This window comes from Kogia breviceps, chromosome 9, assembly GCF_026419965.1.
Source record: "Kogia breviceps isolate mKogBre1 chromosome 9, mKogBre1 haplotype 1, whole genome shotgun sequence".
In the NCBI taxonomy this organism is placed as follows: Eukaryota; Metazoa; Chordata; class Mammalia; order Artiodactyla; family Physeteridae; genus Kogia; species Kogia breviceps.
The window spans coordinates 35,024,788-35,037,588 of record NC_081318.1 but is presented as its reverse complement, the minus strand read 5'-3'; positions in this window follow the sequence as shown (position 1 = coordinate 35,037,588).

Genomic DNA, 12,801 nt, shown 5'->3' with positions numbered 1-12,801 from the left:
AGTAAATCTCTCTGCTATAGCAAAATATAGCATTACCACTTATCATATAATGTTGGAAATTTTTAGTGCCAAATCCTAGGAAAAACAGTTTATGAAAGGAAAGGGAAAAAAGGAAAAGAGATCAAATAATACAGCTCTTTATCAAGGCAATAGTAAAGGAACAACATTGGCCACACCTTTGCCATTTCCTCTTAAAAAATATGTTGCGGCCTTCCCTGGTGGCTCAGTGGTTGAGAATCCGCCTGCTGATGCAGGGGACATGGGTTCGTGCCCCCGTCCAGGAAGATCCCACATGCTGCGGAGCGGCTGGGCCCATGAACCATGGCCGCTGAGCCTGCGTGTCTGGAGCCTGTGCTCCGCAACGGGAGAGGCCACAGCAGTGAGAGGCCCGCGTACCGCAAAAAAAAAATAATGTTGCGCGGATCATATTTTCATAAGCTGTCTCTGATACTTAAGTTCACACTCAAGAATACCTACATACATGGACAAGCTTTTGTGGTTTTTAAATTTGTAATTAATAATAAACTTCAAAACTACAAGTATTCATAACGTACCTTCCTACGTAGAGTTCCGGGTTGTATCTGCTTCAAGGCTTCTGGAATAAGTCAGGAAGACCTAGATGAAACCATCAAGTTCTGTTAGAGTCCAAATGGCCCATTCATCTCTTCCCTTTGGTGACTTGGAAACTGGGATTATCAATCTCTGGTTTAGTCCGAATCAGTAGTTCTTTCATTCACAATTTGGGAGACTATGAAAATACTAACTTCTGATGCTTATGTTAGGTGTGTACCTCTCAAAGTTGAGGTTGCTACCCATTAGTAGTTTGGGACAAACTAGTAGTTGTCAAAGCAATTAGTGGATTGTGACCAGCACTAAAAAAATAAATAAATAAAAGGAAAATAGAATAGAATAAATATCATAGTACATGACATGTCATAAGGGTACATAAATGCAAGTATTATTTCAGATATATATATATGTCTGAAATTCAGTGTAAGATGTTTTCCTTACTGTATACCATGATCAAAAGTCAGAAAAGCCAATGTAGGACTTCCCTGGTGGCACAGCGGTTGAGAATCCAACTGCCAGTGCAGGGGACACGGGTTTGAGCCCTGGTCGTGGAAGAGCCCATATGCCGCGAAGCACCTAAGCCCGTGTGCTACAACTACTGAGCCCGCATGCCACAACTACTGAAGCCCACGCACCTAGAGCCCGTGCTCCGCAGCAAGAGAAACCACCGCAATGAGCAGCCTGCACACCGCAACAAAGAGTAGCCCCTGCTCGCTGAATCTAGAGAAAGCCCGCGCAGCAATTGAACACCCAACACAGCCAAAAATAAATAAATAAATTTTTAAAAAAGAAAAAGAAAAGTCAATGTATTAGAATTAATTGGATCTGATTGGAACATTTGGCTGTCTTTCAATCAGGTAAAGTCATAGGCACACCCTCAGACCAATGGATTACTATTCTTAAGTAATATTAAGACAGTTATGTTAAGACAGTTAAATAACCACTGACTCATGAGAAATCTAATTAGGAAGCTGGTCAAGATTTTTTCATCTGTTGTAATTTCTATCTCCTCCCCTATTTTAAGATAGAAGTGTCCCTCAAATGACTGTCCTAATTGCTGACAGTACAATCATCTTTTCAGAAGCTTAAATTGTTATTAGTTTTTACCACTAAACTTTAGTCTATTGAATGGGGAAAAATAGTCAAGTCAATTGTGTGGTATAAAATGGAAAACAGAGCATCTGAATGGACTTCATCATTTTTTGGTTTAATTATTTTGACTTAAGGAAGACATAATTTAAATGTTATCCTTAACCACTAAAATAATCATCTAAAATATTCGTAATATCTAACATTTTTGAGTACTTACAAGCCAGAAGCTGTGCTAATACCCATTGTAACTAGAGTGTAAGAATCATGGAAGAAGGCATTTAAATGAAGTTCCCAGGCCCCTCCCCTGGACCTTATAGTTCATGTCAGTTATGCAGCCCAAGAACTTACTATGTAGAAACAGTTGTTATATATAAAATTGCATTGTCTCATTTTATCCTCACAAAAAGTCTTTGGGGAGCATATTTTATCATCATCCCCATTTTACAGGTGAGGGAACTGAACTGAACTTTACATAGATGAAGCAACCTGCCTCAAGTTACCTAGGTAGTAAGTGGAGAGGTAGGGATCCATGTGCAGGAGTCTCAGCTGAGATGCCAACACCCAGCATATAGGCTGCATCCAGTAATGAAACCAACCAATGATTCAAATCCTTTCCCAGTCTCCCTTTCTTAAACTTCCAAGCCAAGTTTCCTGGAGAAGAGTCCTGCCCTCCCACCTCCTCCGGTCTTTCCCCCTCCCTTTCCCTCAGTTCACTTCGTGACCCAAAAGCTGGTTTAGGAGGGGAGAATAACAGCTACCTCTTAAAAGGTAGCAGAGCCCCTTTGAAATCCTCAAGATGGCTTTGGTGCAGGATATGCCTGTGGCGTAGGGGGCACATTATCACTGGGTCCCAGAAGTACCATTATCTTTTATACTCCCTCCCATGTGGCTTCAAGGCTGTAGACAGAAACTGTGATTTGGCTGCTGAAACTTCAAGGATGCCGCTGATACCTCGTGTTTTTCAGGGTGGGAGAAGTTTGGCTCTGTCACTGTAAAAGGTGGAGACCTGAGAGAAACACTGGGGCAAGAGATCTTCTTTGTTATCATAATTGAAGAATTGTTGCCCTAAGCATACAAGATGGGAAATACAGTGTTTCAAATCTGTATAGTGTTTAGTACATTCACAATATTGTACAATCATTTCCTCCATCTAGTTCTAAAACACTTTCATCACCCCGAAAGGAGACCCTGTACCCATTAAACAGTCATACTCCATTCACCCTCCCCCAAGTTCCTGGGAGCCACAAATCTATTTTCTGTTTCTATGGTTTTGTCCATACTGGATATTTCATATAATATGTGAACTTTTCTGTCTGATTTCTTTTGCTTAGCGTAAAGTTTTCTAGTTTCATCCACATTGTAGCATGTATCAATACTTTATTCCTTCTTGTGAGTGAATAATATTTCATTGTGTGGATATACCACAATTTGTTTACCCATTCATCAGTTGATAGACATTTGGGTTGTTTCCACCTTTAGCTGCTGTGAATAGTGCTGCTGTAAACATTTGTGTACAAGCATTTGTTTGAGCACTTTTTTTTTTTTTTAATAAATGAAGACTATTACTTCAAGTGTTAACGATAAAAATATTTCAGCACAGCTGTTTCATTTAAAAAAGTGAAACTACATACTATGTTTCTAGCTCAGTAAACAGATGAACCTGATGGCTCTGAATATGTTTGAGCACTTTTAAAAATTCTTTTGAGCATAAATCTAAGAGCAGAATTGCTGGATCATATGGTAATTCTATGTTTAACTTTTGAGGAACCACCAAATTGTTTTCCACAGTGGCTGCTACATTTTACTTTCCCACCAGCAGTGTGTGAGAGGTATACTTTCTCTACATCTTCACCAATGCTTGTTCTTTCTTTTTAAGTTAGAAAAAAAATAATTCTAGTCAGTCTAGTAGATATGAAGTGGCATCTTGTGGCTTTGATTTGCATTTCCCTAATAGCTAATGACTTTGAGCATCTTTTCACGTGCTTGTTGGCCATTAGTATGTCTTATCTTCTTTGGAGAAATGTTGATTAAAATCCTACATTTAACTTTTCAATCCTCCTCGTGTCTTTTTGCACCTAGGCCTCTCTTTCCCTGTCTTCCTCATATGCAGTAATAATGGTGATAATTATAGTAGCTGCCCAATGCAAGGCACAGTGCTAAGCACTTTAAGTACATTATGTCCTTTAATTCTATCAGATTTTATCTCCATTTTAAAGATAAGAAAACTGAGCCCCAGAGAAAGTTAAGTTGACCATGGTTCATTAAAAACCAAGAGACAGAGACTGATTTCTAAGCCAGTTCTCCCTGATTTGAAAGTCCATGCTCTTAACCTCTGCATCAGAAGTCTGCAGTCTAGCTTATGTTGCTAACATATACAGTGAAATGATTTTTAGCTATGTACCATCTTATACATTTTTAATAATAAGTTTAAGTGACTGAAAAGGATGTAATTTCCCACATATTGTAAATATTATCATTTAAAAATGTAACTGTTAGATCAGTCTTTTAAATGTTTCCAAGGGACTCTAAATGCCATGGTGATATGGTATCCAAAACCACTGATTTAAAAAGTTCATGAACAATTCTCTTTTTATTTTGCTTGAAATTGTACTTTTATTATATTACTTCCCCAGAATGTTATCATAATATAACATATTTTTCATGCTTGAAAGTCTTTTATTGATCACCCTCTCAGAGTTTCCATATCAAAAATATGAATATAAATTAAAATTGAATTTTAAACAATTTCTTATAAAGCTCTGAGTATTAAGGATTCCTTCTGATTGAGTTATTATAATTATTGGTAGCAGTCAGCTGATAAAATCAACAAAAACAGATTACAGATTTTGAAAAATTACCATTAACTTTAACAAGTAAATTTATATTAGAAACATACCTTTTTAGTAGAATGGATGGGGCTGTTTTGGTACCTTGATTAAAGGAGAATATGTGCATACAATTTTTCAACTTGTCTCTCTGACACTCCAGAGCATTTTAACTATCTAATAACGCAACACATCAAATGGTGACATGTGAAAGGAACACTTTTTTTTTTCTTCTGGTCAGTTGGGAGGAGCTAATTTGAAAGGAGTTGTAGGGAAGGGAACCTGGCTGGTGTGCTGCCTTCACCACGTATAGGAGCGTTCGAAAACAGGACAGGTTTAGAAAAGGACACATATAGCAATTATGGACCTGGAAGTTGGTTCTTTAAAAAATGATTCATGCATCTCACTCCTTAGAGGCTGTCTGTGTACTCCCGGGGGTTTGAAGACTAGATTAATAAGCACTAGATTAATAAGCAGGGGCGGGGTGACCTCTCAAGACTTCAGCCCAACCCCACTAGTGGACCCCAGAAAAAATAGCCACTTAGTGCATGACTGCTGTCTGCTAAGAATTTCGCACATGTGATTTTGTGTCATTGTCAGAACAACTTGGCAAGGGAAGGTTATGTTCAGTGTACAGAGAGAGAGAGAGAGTAATTTGTCTAGATCACAGAAATTTTAAATGGCTGAGCAAAAACTTCAACTCATTCTATCTCCTCCTTTTTCCTTAATTCTTTATTAGGCTCATGTCGACTAGAAGCAATGTGATTCAATTCAAATAATTCTTGTTTGACTTTTTTTCAAACTTTTTTCAAAGCATTCTTTGTCTTCTGTTTAGTTCACAGGGAGAACAAAGAGCTTACCCTAAGTGTGTCTGTAATTAGTGGGCAATGAGGAGGAGAGTTTTTTTGAAGAGAGATGTCTTATATCCGCCATCTACCTGTGGCCATGGACCACTCCTTGGGCAATTTCAGTATGAATGTGGGCAAAGTCTCACACTGATTTTGAAAAGGTGTAGAGCTGAGGACCCCTAGCTCAGACTTTTCTAAATTATAAGGTTGTGACTCAGATTTTCACCGAAGAGATAATTGTCCGTGGTTGGGGGAAGGAGGGTCACTGCACAAAAACATTTTCTTTTTTTAAAGTGAGATTATTGTAAAACCAGGTCGCTAAACTGTTGGATAGTTTCATTTCTCACTCAGTCAAGAACTCAGATTTTTCAAAAAATATAAGACTGACTGTGTAATTTATTCATGAGTTGTAAGGTAATGTTAGGTTTAGCTCTCATTCTATAAATAGAGCAATAAAAGCACAGACCAACACCTTTCAGTTACCCTGTAAGTAACTTCATGGTCAGATTTATCTGGTATACTGAGCAGAAAGCCATTTTCTATCACATAATGAAAATATTTGGAAACCCACTAGAGCAATGAGAGTTATAGAACTCTTAAAACTGTAATTGTCTGATTCCATTATTAGAGTGGAAAGTATTTGGAAATGTTTTAGTTTCCAAGTAAATGGCAGTGTATCATTCTGAGATTACTGATTGATTGCCCCACCCCTTTTCTTTAAAGACTAAAGTACAATGAGGTCAAAAAGAGAAAAAGGAATATCAAAAGGAAAAAGAAAAATGTTAAAAGGAGGACTTTGCTTTTGATAGTATTTGATGGTTAGTATTCCTTTACGTGACAGGTGTGTAAACAAAAAGTATTTTAAAAGTACGTAGAAAGACAACGTGTTTGTAGAAAAATAGTACTTGAATAGTTCCTTTCCCCCAAATCCTACATGAACTTTATAAAGAAAATAAGCACATACACAAATGGAAAAATGAGCGTCTTGTTTGGTAGGAAAAACGTTAACTACAGGAAACTTTGAATTTTTAAAGGTTCCTTTCTTAGGCACTTCAGGCATTTCTTCCCCCTATCTTCTGCTTCTTGCCTCTTAGATAATTTCACTGCTTGTTAGAGGCTTTATTACAAGTCAGACAGGCTTACAACAATGAGATGAAACTGACTTTACTACTTTTTTAACACACTGTAGGAACAGGATCAGAGAAAGGTAGAGAACAAGGGTTTTGGATTATCAGGAGATTTCAATTATCTGAATTATCTGGATGCCCCTTATCCAGGCAATGCAGATTTAGTTATGGCTTACTTCAGTATTCCTCCATAAGTTTGTGGAAAAGCCCAGGAAAAAGACAAGGCATATTCATGAGCCAAGAACTCGGCTGAATACACAAAAAGAAAAAATAGCAGCTTGGCATCAGCTGTTATTCGGGAAAAATCCACTTAGTGAAGCTACCTTGAAAGAATGATAAACACTGGCAGACAAATTGGTCCATCATGGGACCAGTTTTACAAGATAAGTGAACACTTGCTTCTTTGAATCCAAGAACTATGCTGCAACCTGCCAAATCCTAGGCACAGTGTATCAAACAGCCGCAACAGGTTCCTTAGAGATCTCACAAATGACATTTCTTTACGTGCAACTTGATAAGTGTAATTCCCTATCTCCAGCTTTTCCTGTATTGCTTCATATCTAATCTAATTCTTTCTTCAAGAATTGTTTTATGCCTCTTAATGTATTGTTGGGAATTTGCTTTTAGGCTCTTGGGTAACAGGGGGAAAATGAATTGCAATCTAGTGGAATCTTGACAATGTAACCATTACATTGTGAATGCTACAACCGGAAAAGAAAGATGAAGAGAGCCGTGTTTGATTCTGGTAAATTGTATCCTTCACTATTTTGCTTTTGTGGAATAAATACAGTACATGAAATAGCTGTCTAAGGATAATCTGTTAGTTGTTTTACTCAAAGAAAAGCAGAAGGAAATCATTCAGCTTTGAAAGAACTGTGAGGATCATTTGCAAGAACAGACATATATTGTTATTTTGCAAATAATTATTTGATACATTTAATAAATGATACTTAACAGACAACATTTACAAAGTGTATCCCTGTCATGAAGAAAAATACACAACTCTTATAGTGAGAAAGCTACTGCTTTCTCATTTCTAGGATCAGAGAAATGACTGACAAAAAATTAATTTCAGCTTTTGAAACAGCAAATTTCTATAGTTGTTAAGCCTCAGTTATGTGCATAATGTCTATTAATAACTGTACTGTGTAAGTACAGTTCAATGAAAAGAAAATAATCTTTGTATGAACACACAGTCCAAGGAATATCACAAAACATTTCCTTTTTTGCCCTATCAAGTCACTTCATGGTTCTTATAGCGTGAACCTTAGATAGGCATCTTGAAGCCCATTTGCTTTCTGGTCTCCTTCTCCTTGCTTTCCCCAACATTGCACTTGGTCTCTGGTCCTCTGCCCTTACCTGTAAGTTTTCACTCTATCCAATTGAAGGTTGTGGACATTATTCATAGCTCCCTAATAAAAGTGCTTCAGTGTGTTCTCATGATTCCTTGCAAGAGAAAGTTTGTCATTTCAGTGATGAAAGAGAAATAACTATAAAACATTTAGAGAGTTTTCCTTCTAATTTTGATCACCTCTCAGAGCATAATATCTGGGTTAGTACATAAGGCTATCTCTACTGATTTATCAAAGCTGGGAGGGTCAAAGAAAGAAAATGGGGAGAAGAAAGAAAATCTCATCTTGCCTTATAACCCATAAACAAACTAACATTTTGAGCATTTATTTAGCACCATATTTGTAAACTTGATAGCAATTTTAAAATACCTTTTAAAATTTCATGCACATTTAAGGTAAGAACTTACAAACAATATATAAAGTAATGAAAGTTCAAGATGAATATGGAACTAAAATAGTGTCATTTGAGTTTAATTTTATTTAAAAATTATTTTAAAAGTATGATTAACTTAAAAATCATGCATCTATTCCAATATGTTACTGTTCCAGTAATGATAATAATGATAGCTAATATTATTGACTAGTTAATACGTATGTGGTACTGTTTCATATACTTTATAGGTATTATTTCAAAATGGCAAATTAAAAAAATAGTTATTATCTAAGATACTGGATCTGGGAGGCTTTAAAATAATGTGGCATATGTTTTTCTAATGGTTTCTGAGATTGGAACCTGATTGCTAGAGTTCAAGGGGCAAAAGGTCAGTTTGTGAAACTCCTGGGTCTATCATTCTTCTTAATAAATTTATTTAGAGACTGAAGTTGAGGAAAAGAAATCCTGGTGCAAATTTTTAGTTGCTTACATTTATCTCCGAAACTCTTGAAAACATTGTTATTCTGGAGATGAAGCAATTTTTTAATGTGACTATTCCAACTGGTTAAGCACCTGTAAGTAAATAATGAACATCCTTGTAATTCAGTAATTCCATGGCTTGTCGAGTAATGTGGTAGTATCCACCCTAGGATGAATGTTGTTTATGCTAGTTTTACTAACTCTGATTCTGTGGTCCTGGACTGCATCTCCTTCCCCATAACGAATTATAGGACACATATATCCCATGAATTTAAACTGAACACACTCTCCCGGTGTCTGTGATTTGCCTAATCCTTCTTAAAACATGGAAACTGCTTCCGAGCTGTCTAAAGATCTTCTCAATAGCAAGCATTTAACTTGGAAATTCCAACATGTAAAAGAAGAAATTATGTAAAGATATTCCTTTAGAATATAAAAAATATATATTCATATATTAAATTCCAACATGGAGTGTCCATTGCCTTGGATACAAGGGATTATCCAGAGGTAGAGTAAAATGGCCAGAGGGCATGGTTTCTTGAATTGCACTGTACCAATAGGATGCTTTCAGTTGCATCTTAAATTTAAATTTCCTCAAACCATAAAATAATTATTGGGTCATCCTCCACCTTCTCTCCTCAGCTAGATCCCTATTCCCAGGAGAATGCCATGTACTGATTAACTTAAATGTAGGTTAACAAGACCAATCACAATGCAAGGGAAATGTGTTTAGCTAATTGGTTTATCCCAGTTTTAGATCACCTCAGGAGCTGGGAGTAGCATCACTTTTACCCCAAAGCATTCTATTCCATAGTGAATGTGGAGTAGACTTGATAATGGGGCTAGAATCATAATGTCCAGTGCATCTGCATTTTTAGTATTGGACGTTTATTACTGAGGAATTTTCTTGTCTACTGCCTCGTATTTTTGGATCAAAGAAAAATATAAGTATTTCTGAAAGATTAGGAAGTCTAAATAGAAAAAACGGCAAGCTATCTCCAATTGTTAGGGACAATCCTCTTTGGATCTCTTGTGTTTCTGCATATCTCATGAGCAGAGGCATTGACTGCCTTTGTTCTAGATCACCTTTTCAAGGAGGTTTATATGGCAAACATCCTTGAAAAATGGAGATAGTATCTCCCTCTATCACAAAGGTCAGGCATGCTTACTGCCCTTTATAAAATATTCAGGTTCCCTAAGCTTGGGGTCCCTCTCTCATAAAAGCTCACTACATGTTTAGGCATCACCTGGCCTGCTTTCATTGCTCTGTGGAATTGGAGCTTGGGGAACTGGTGCAAATGCTCATACTCTGGCTACTTCCATTGCTGTCAGTAATAAATAGTTCTTTGTCTCTGACCCAGGAGTTTCCTGTCTTCTACCAGCATCTATGAACCTGTGGCAAGGTAACTTGTTAGCCTGCAAGTAGGGCAAATTTCAGACTCTTCACAGTTCTTAACAGTCAAATATGGTTAATATGTGAAACAGACAAATATTCCACCTTTAAGATTTCTTGCAATAGACAAGTAAACCTTATACTCTCTACTAAGACATCTATGTGATAGCCACGAAATTATTATATTTGCTGATTTTACTGGACTGCTAGCATTTCCAGGAGACTGCTACATCAGAAAAGTCACTCTCTACTCTTGCAGAATGAATTCCAATCCAAGGCTCTTTTTATTAAGTCCGTACCATACTTATTCTATCATTTCATTAATTGGCTTGAAGAATTAGGCAAAAGAAAAATCCTTGTTGACAATTTCACCCTGCACCTAGACTCTCCAAGCAAAGCCTTAGCAGGACTCCTGCCTTGCTCTAGGTAGTACTTTAAATTTTAGCAACGGAAACACTTTGGGGCCCACTTTCTGTTTCAGCAGTACCTGCCTTGCTTTGTATGTTAAATAGTACTCAGCATAATCTGTTCAGTCAATTTTAGAAGCAACTGGCCTGGGGTTTGATTTGTACCTGAGTTCAACTACTTAAGCTTATTTATAGTTTTGAATAACTGATCTTGCAGTTTTGTACTTAATATCCTAATACTATACAAGTTGTTTTATGTAGTTAAAATTACTGTGACCATATTTTTCTCAATTAGTAAAGATTAATTAGATTTGGCTTGCTTTCACTATAACTCTCTTTTACATAGAACAAAAGTGAGGCAATTTCTCTTTGGGTCCTTAAATGCCGCCTTCTGGGCTCTTTCTCAGTTTTACCTCTCTGAGCAAACCTTCTTTTGGGCTCCTAATGACCTCCACACCCCTGCTTACTCAGTTCTCTCCCTTCAAAAATCAACTTTCAGAAGAGTCTACACAAGTGTAAATTATTAATAGTGCTTAGTGCTATCATATAACATCTCCCTTCACAAACTGCTCCAACCCTAGCCATAAGCATTATTTTTAGTTATAGAAACTCTAATTTTAAATTTCAGAGGAGCTTTCAGAGATTGGAGGAGTATTCCTGGTACCCAGAAAACACACCATGTAACCTCTGCTTTTAACTTCTAATCATAATATAATCTTACCTTGTCCCAATTTTTCCTTCTATAAAATAGTATTCCCTGCTCCTATTTCTAAGATAATCCAAGTTAAAATAGCTTTGAGTAGAAGTAAAGTATAATTTTTTAAGCCTTGGTTCTCTCCTAGGGGAAACTAGCATTCCTTATGTTAAAAAAAAAAAAAAAAAAAAAAAAAGAAATAGAGCTTTGCTTTTAGTTTGTGCTACAATGGCCTATCATGCCTGTATACTAGGCAGGCTTGATATTTTCTATTTCTTTGCAGGAAGGAGTATTCCTGCCAGGCAGGCTGTCTGGCTGCCCAGCAGTGGGAATGCTTACTCTTGAAATCTTGAAATTAAGAATTCAGCTTTTGATAACTTCACAGGCAACCTGTTCTGTCATGTGTCTCGAGATTTAATAGATACTGGGATGCAATTATTGGCAAAGATTAACAACAAATACAAAATGAAATGATCAATTCTCAGGTATGCAACTTAATTGAGGTCATTATTGGAGGTGAAGCACAGTATAAATGGTTAAGCCACAGGCTCTGGAGCCTGACTGCTGAGATTCAAATCTTAGGTATGCCATTTGTTAGCTGTGTGACCTTGGCAAATCACCCAACCTCTCTGTGCCCCAGTTTCATCCACTATAAATTGAAAATGAGAGTACTTACCTTGCAGAATTGCCATGAGGATCAAATGAGTTAGCATATGTAAAGTACTTAGTACAGAATGAACACAATATAAATGTTGTTAAATAATAATACTTGAAAAAATGACAACCATGGGAAAAGAGAAGAAAGTTTTGAATGTGAACTAAAGTCCCAAAGGAGTATAGTTATAAAATCAGATTTTAAAAAAAAGAAGCATTAATATATCAACATTTATTGATGCATGGAGTGAACCACAGCCCTGCCTTCTTTGAGTTCACAAAAAGAAAGAAAATTTATATTAGAGACATTTACTCTATAGTTCTTCTGAATGTAATAAAAATGAACATAAAATGTCTTAAACTTGTTGATAATTCTCATATAATTCTCATATCTTATATCTGAATGAGATAATGTTCAATTTTACATACCTATTATCATGCCACATAGACTACAAATGCCCAGTAAATCCATAGATGTTCATGGCCACTCATGCAGAAATGAAATATTTAACTACAAAAATATCTTGTATTTAAGAAGCTATTTGCTGACATCTCTTCCTCTGATATTTGGAGAGCATTCAAAGTGATTTATGCACAGCAACTTGAAGAAAATGCTCCCATAGTGATTTTCAGAATATTTTGAGAATACTGCTAATACATATTTTAAAAGTGCTTTCTACTGTGAAGTTTTCAATTTTTTTTTATCATGTAAAAGCACATTGGGCAAACTAATCCTCTGGGGAACTCCTTAGTTTATCTCATCAAAAACAGTAAGAGGATGTGGGTGTCTATTTTTTGTAATAAAGCAGACAAAATGTGATGTGTATTAATTATGGTTATTAATTTAACTATTGTTAAAGGAAAGATCAATTATAATGCTTTTCTTGTAGAACAGCCCTTTATTACTTTTAACTAACACTAAACATTTGCAGAGTAGAAAATTATTTTGGTTCAATTAGAGCAGTTACTAAAGAAAGTTAAGCATT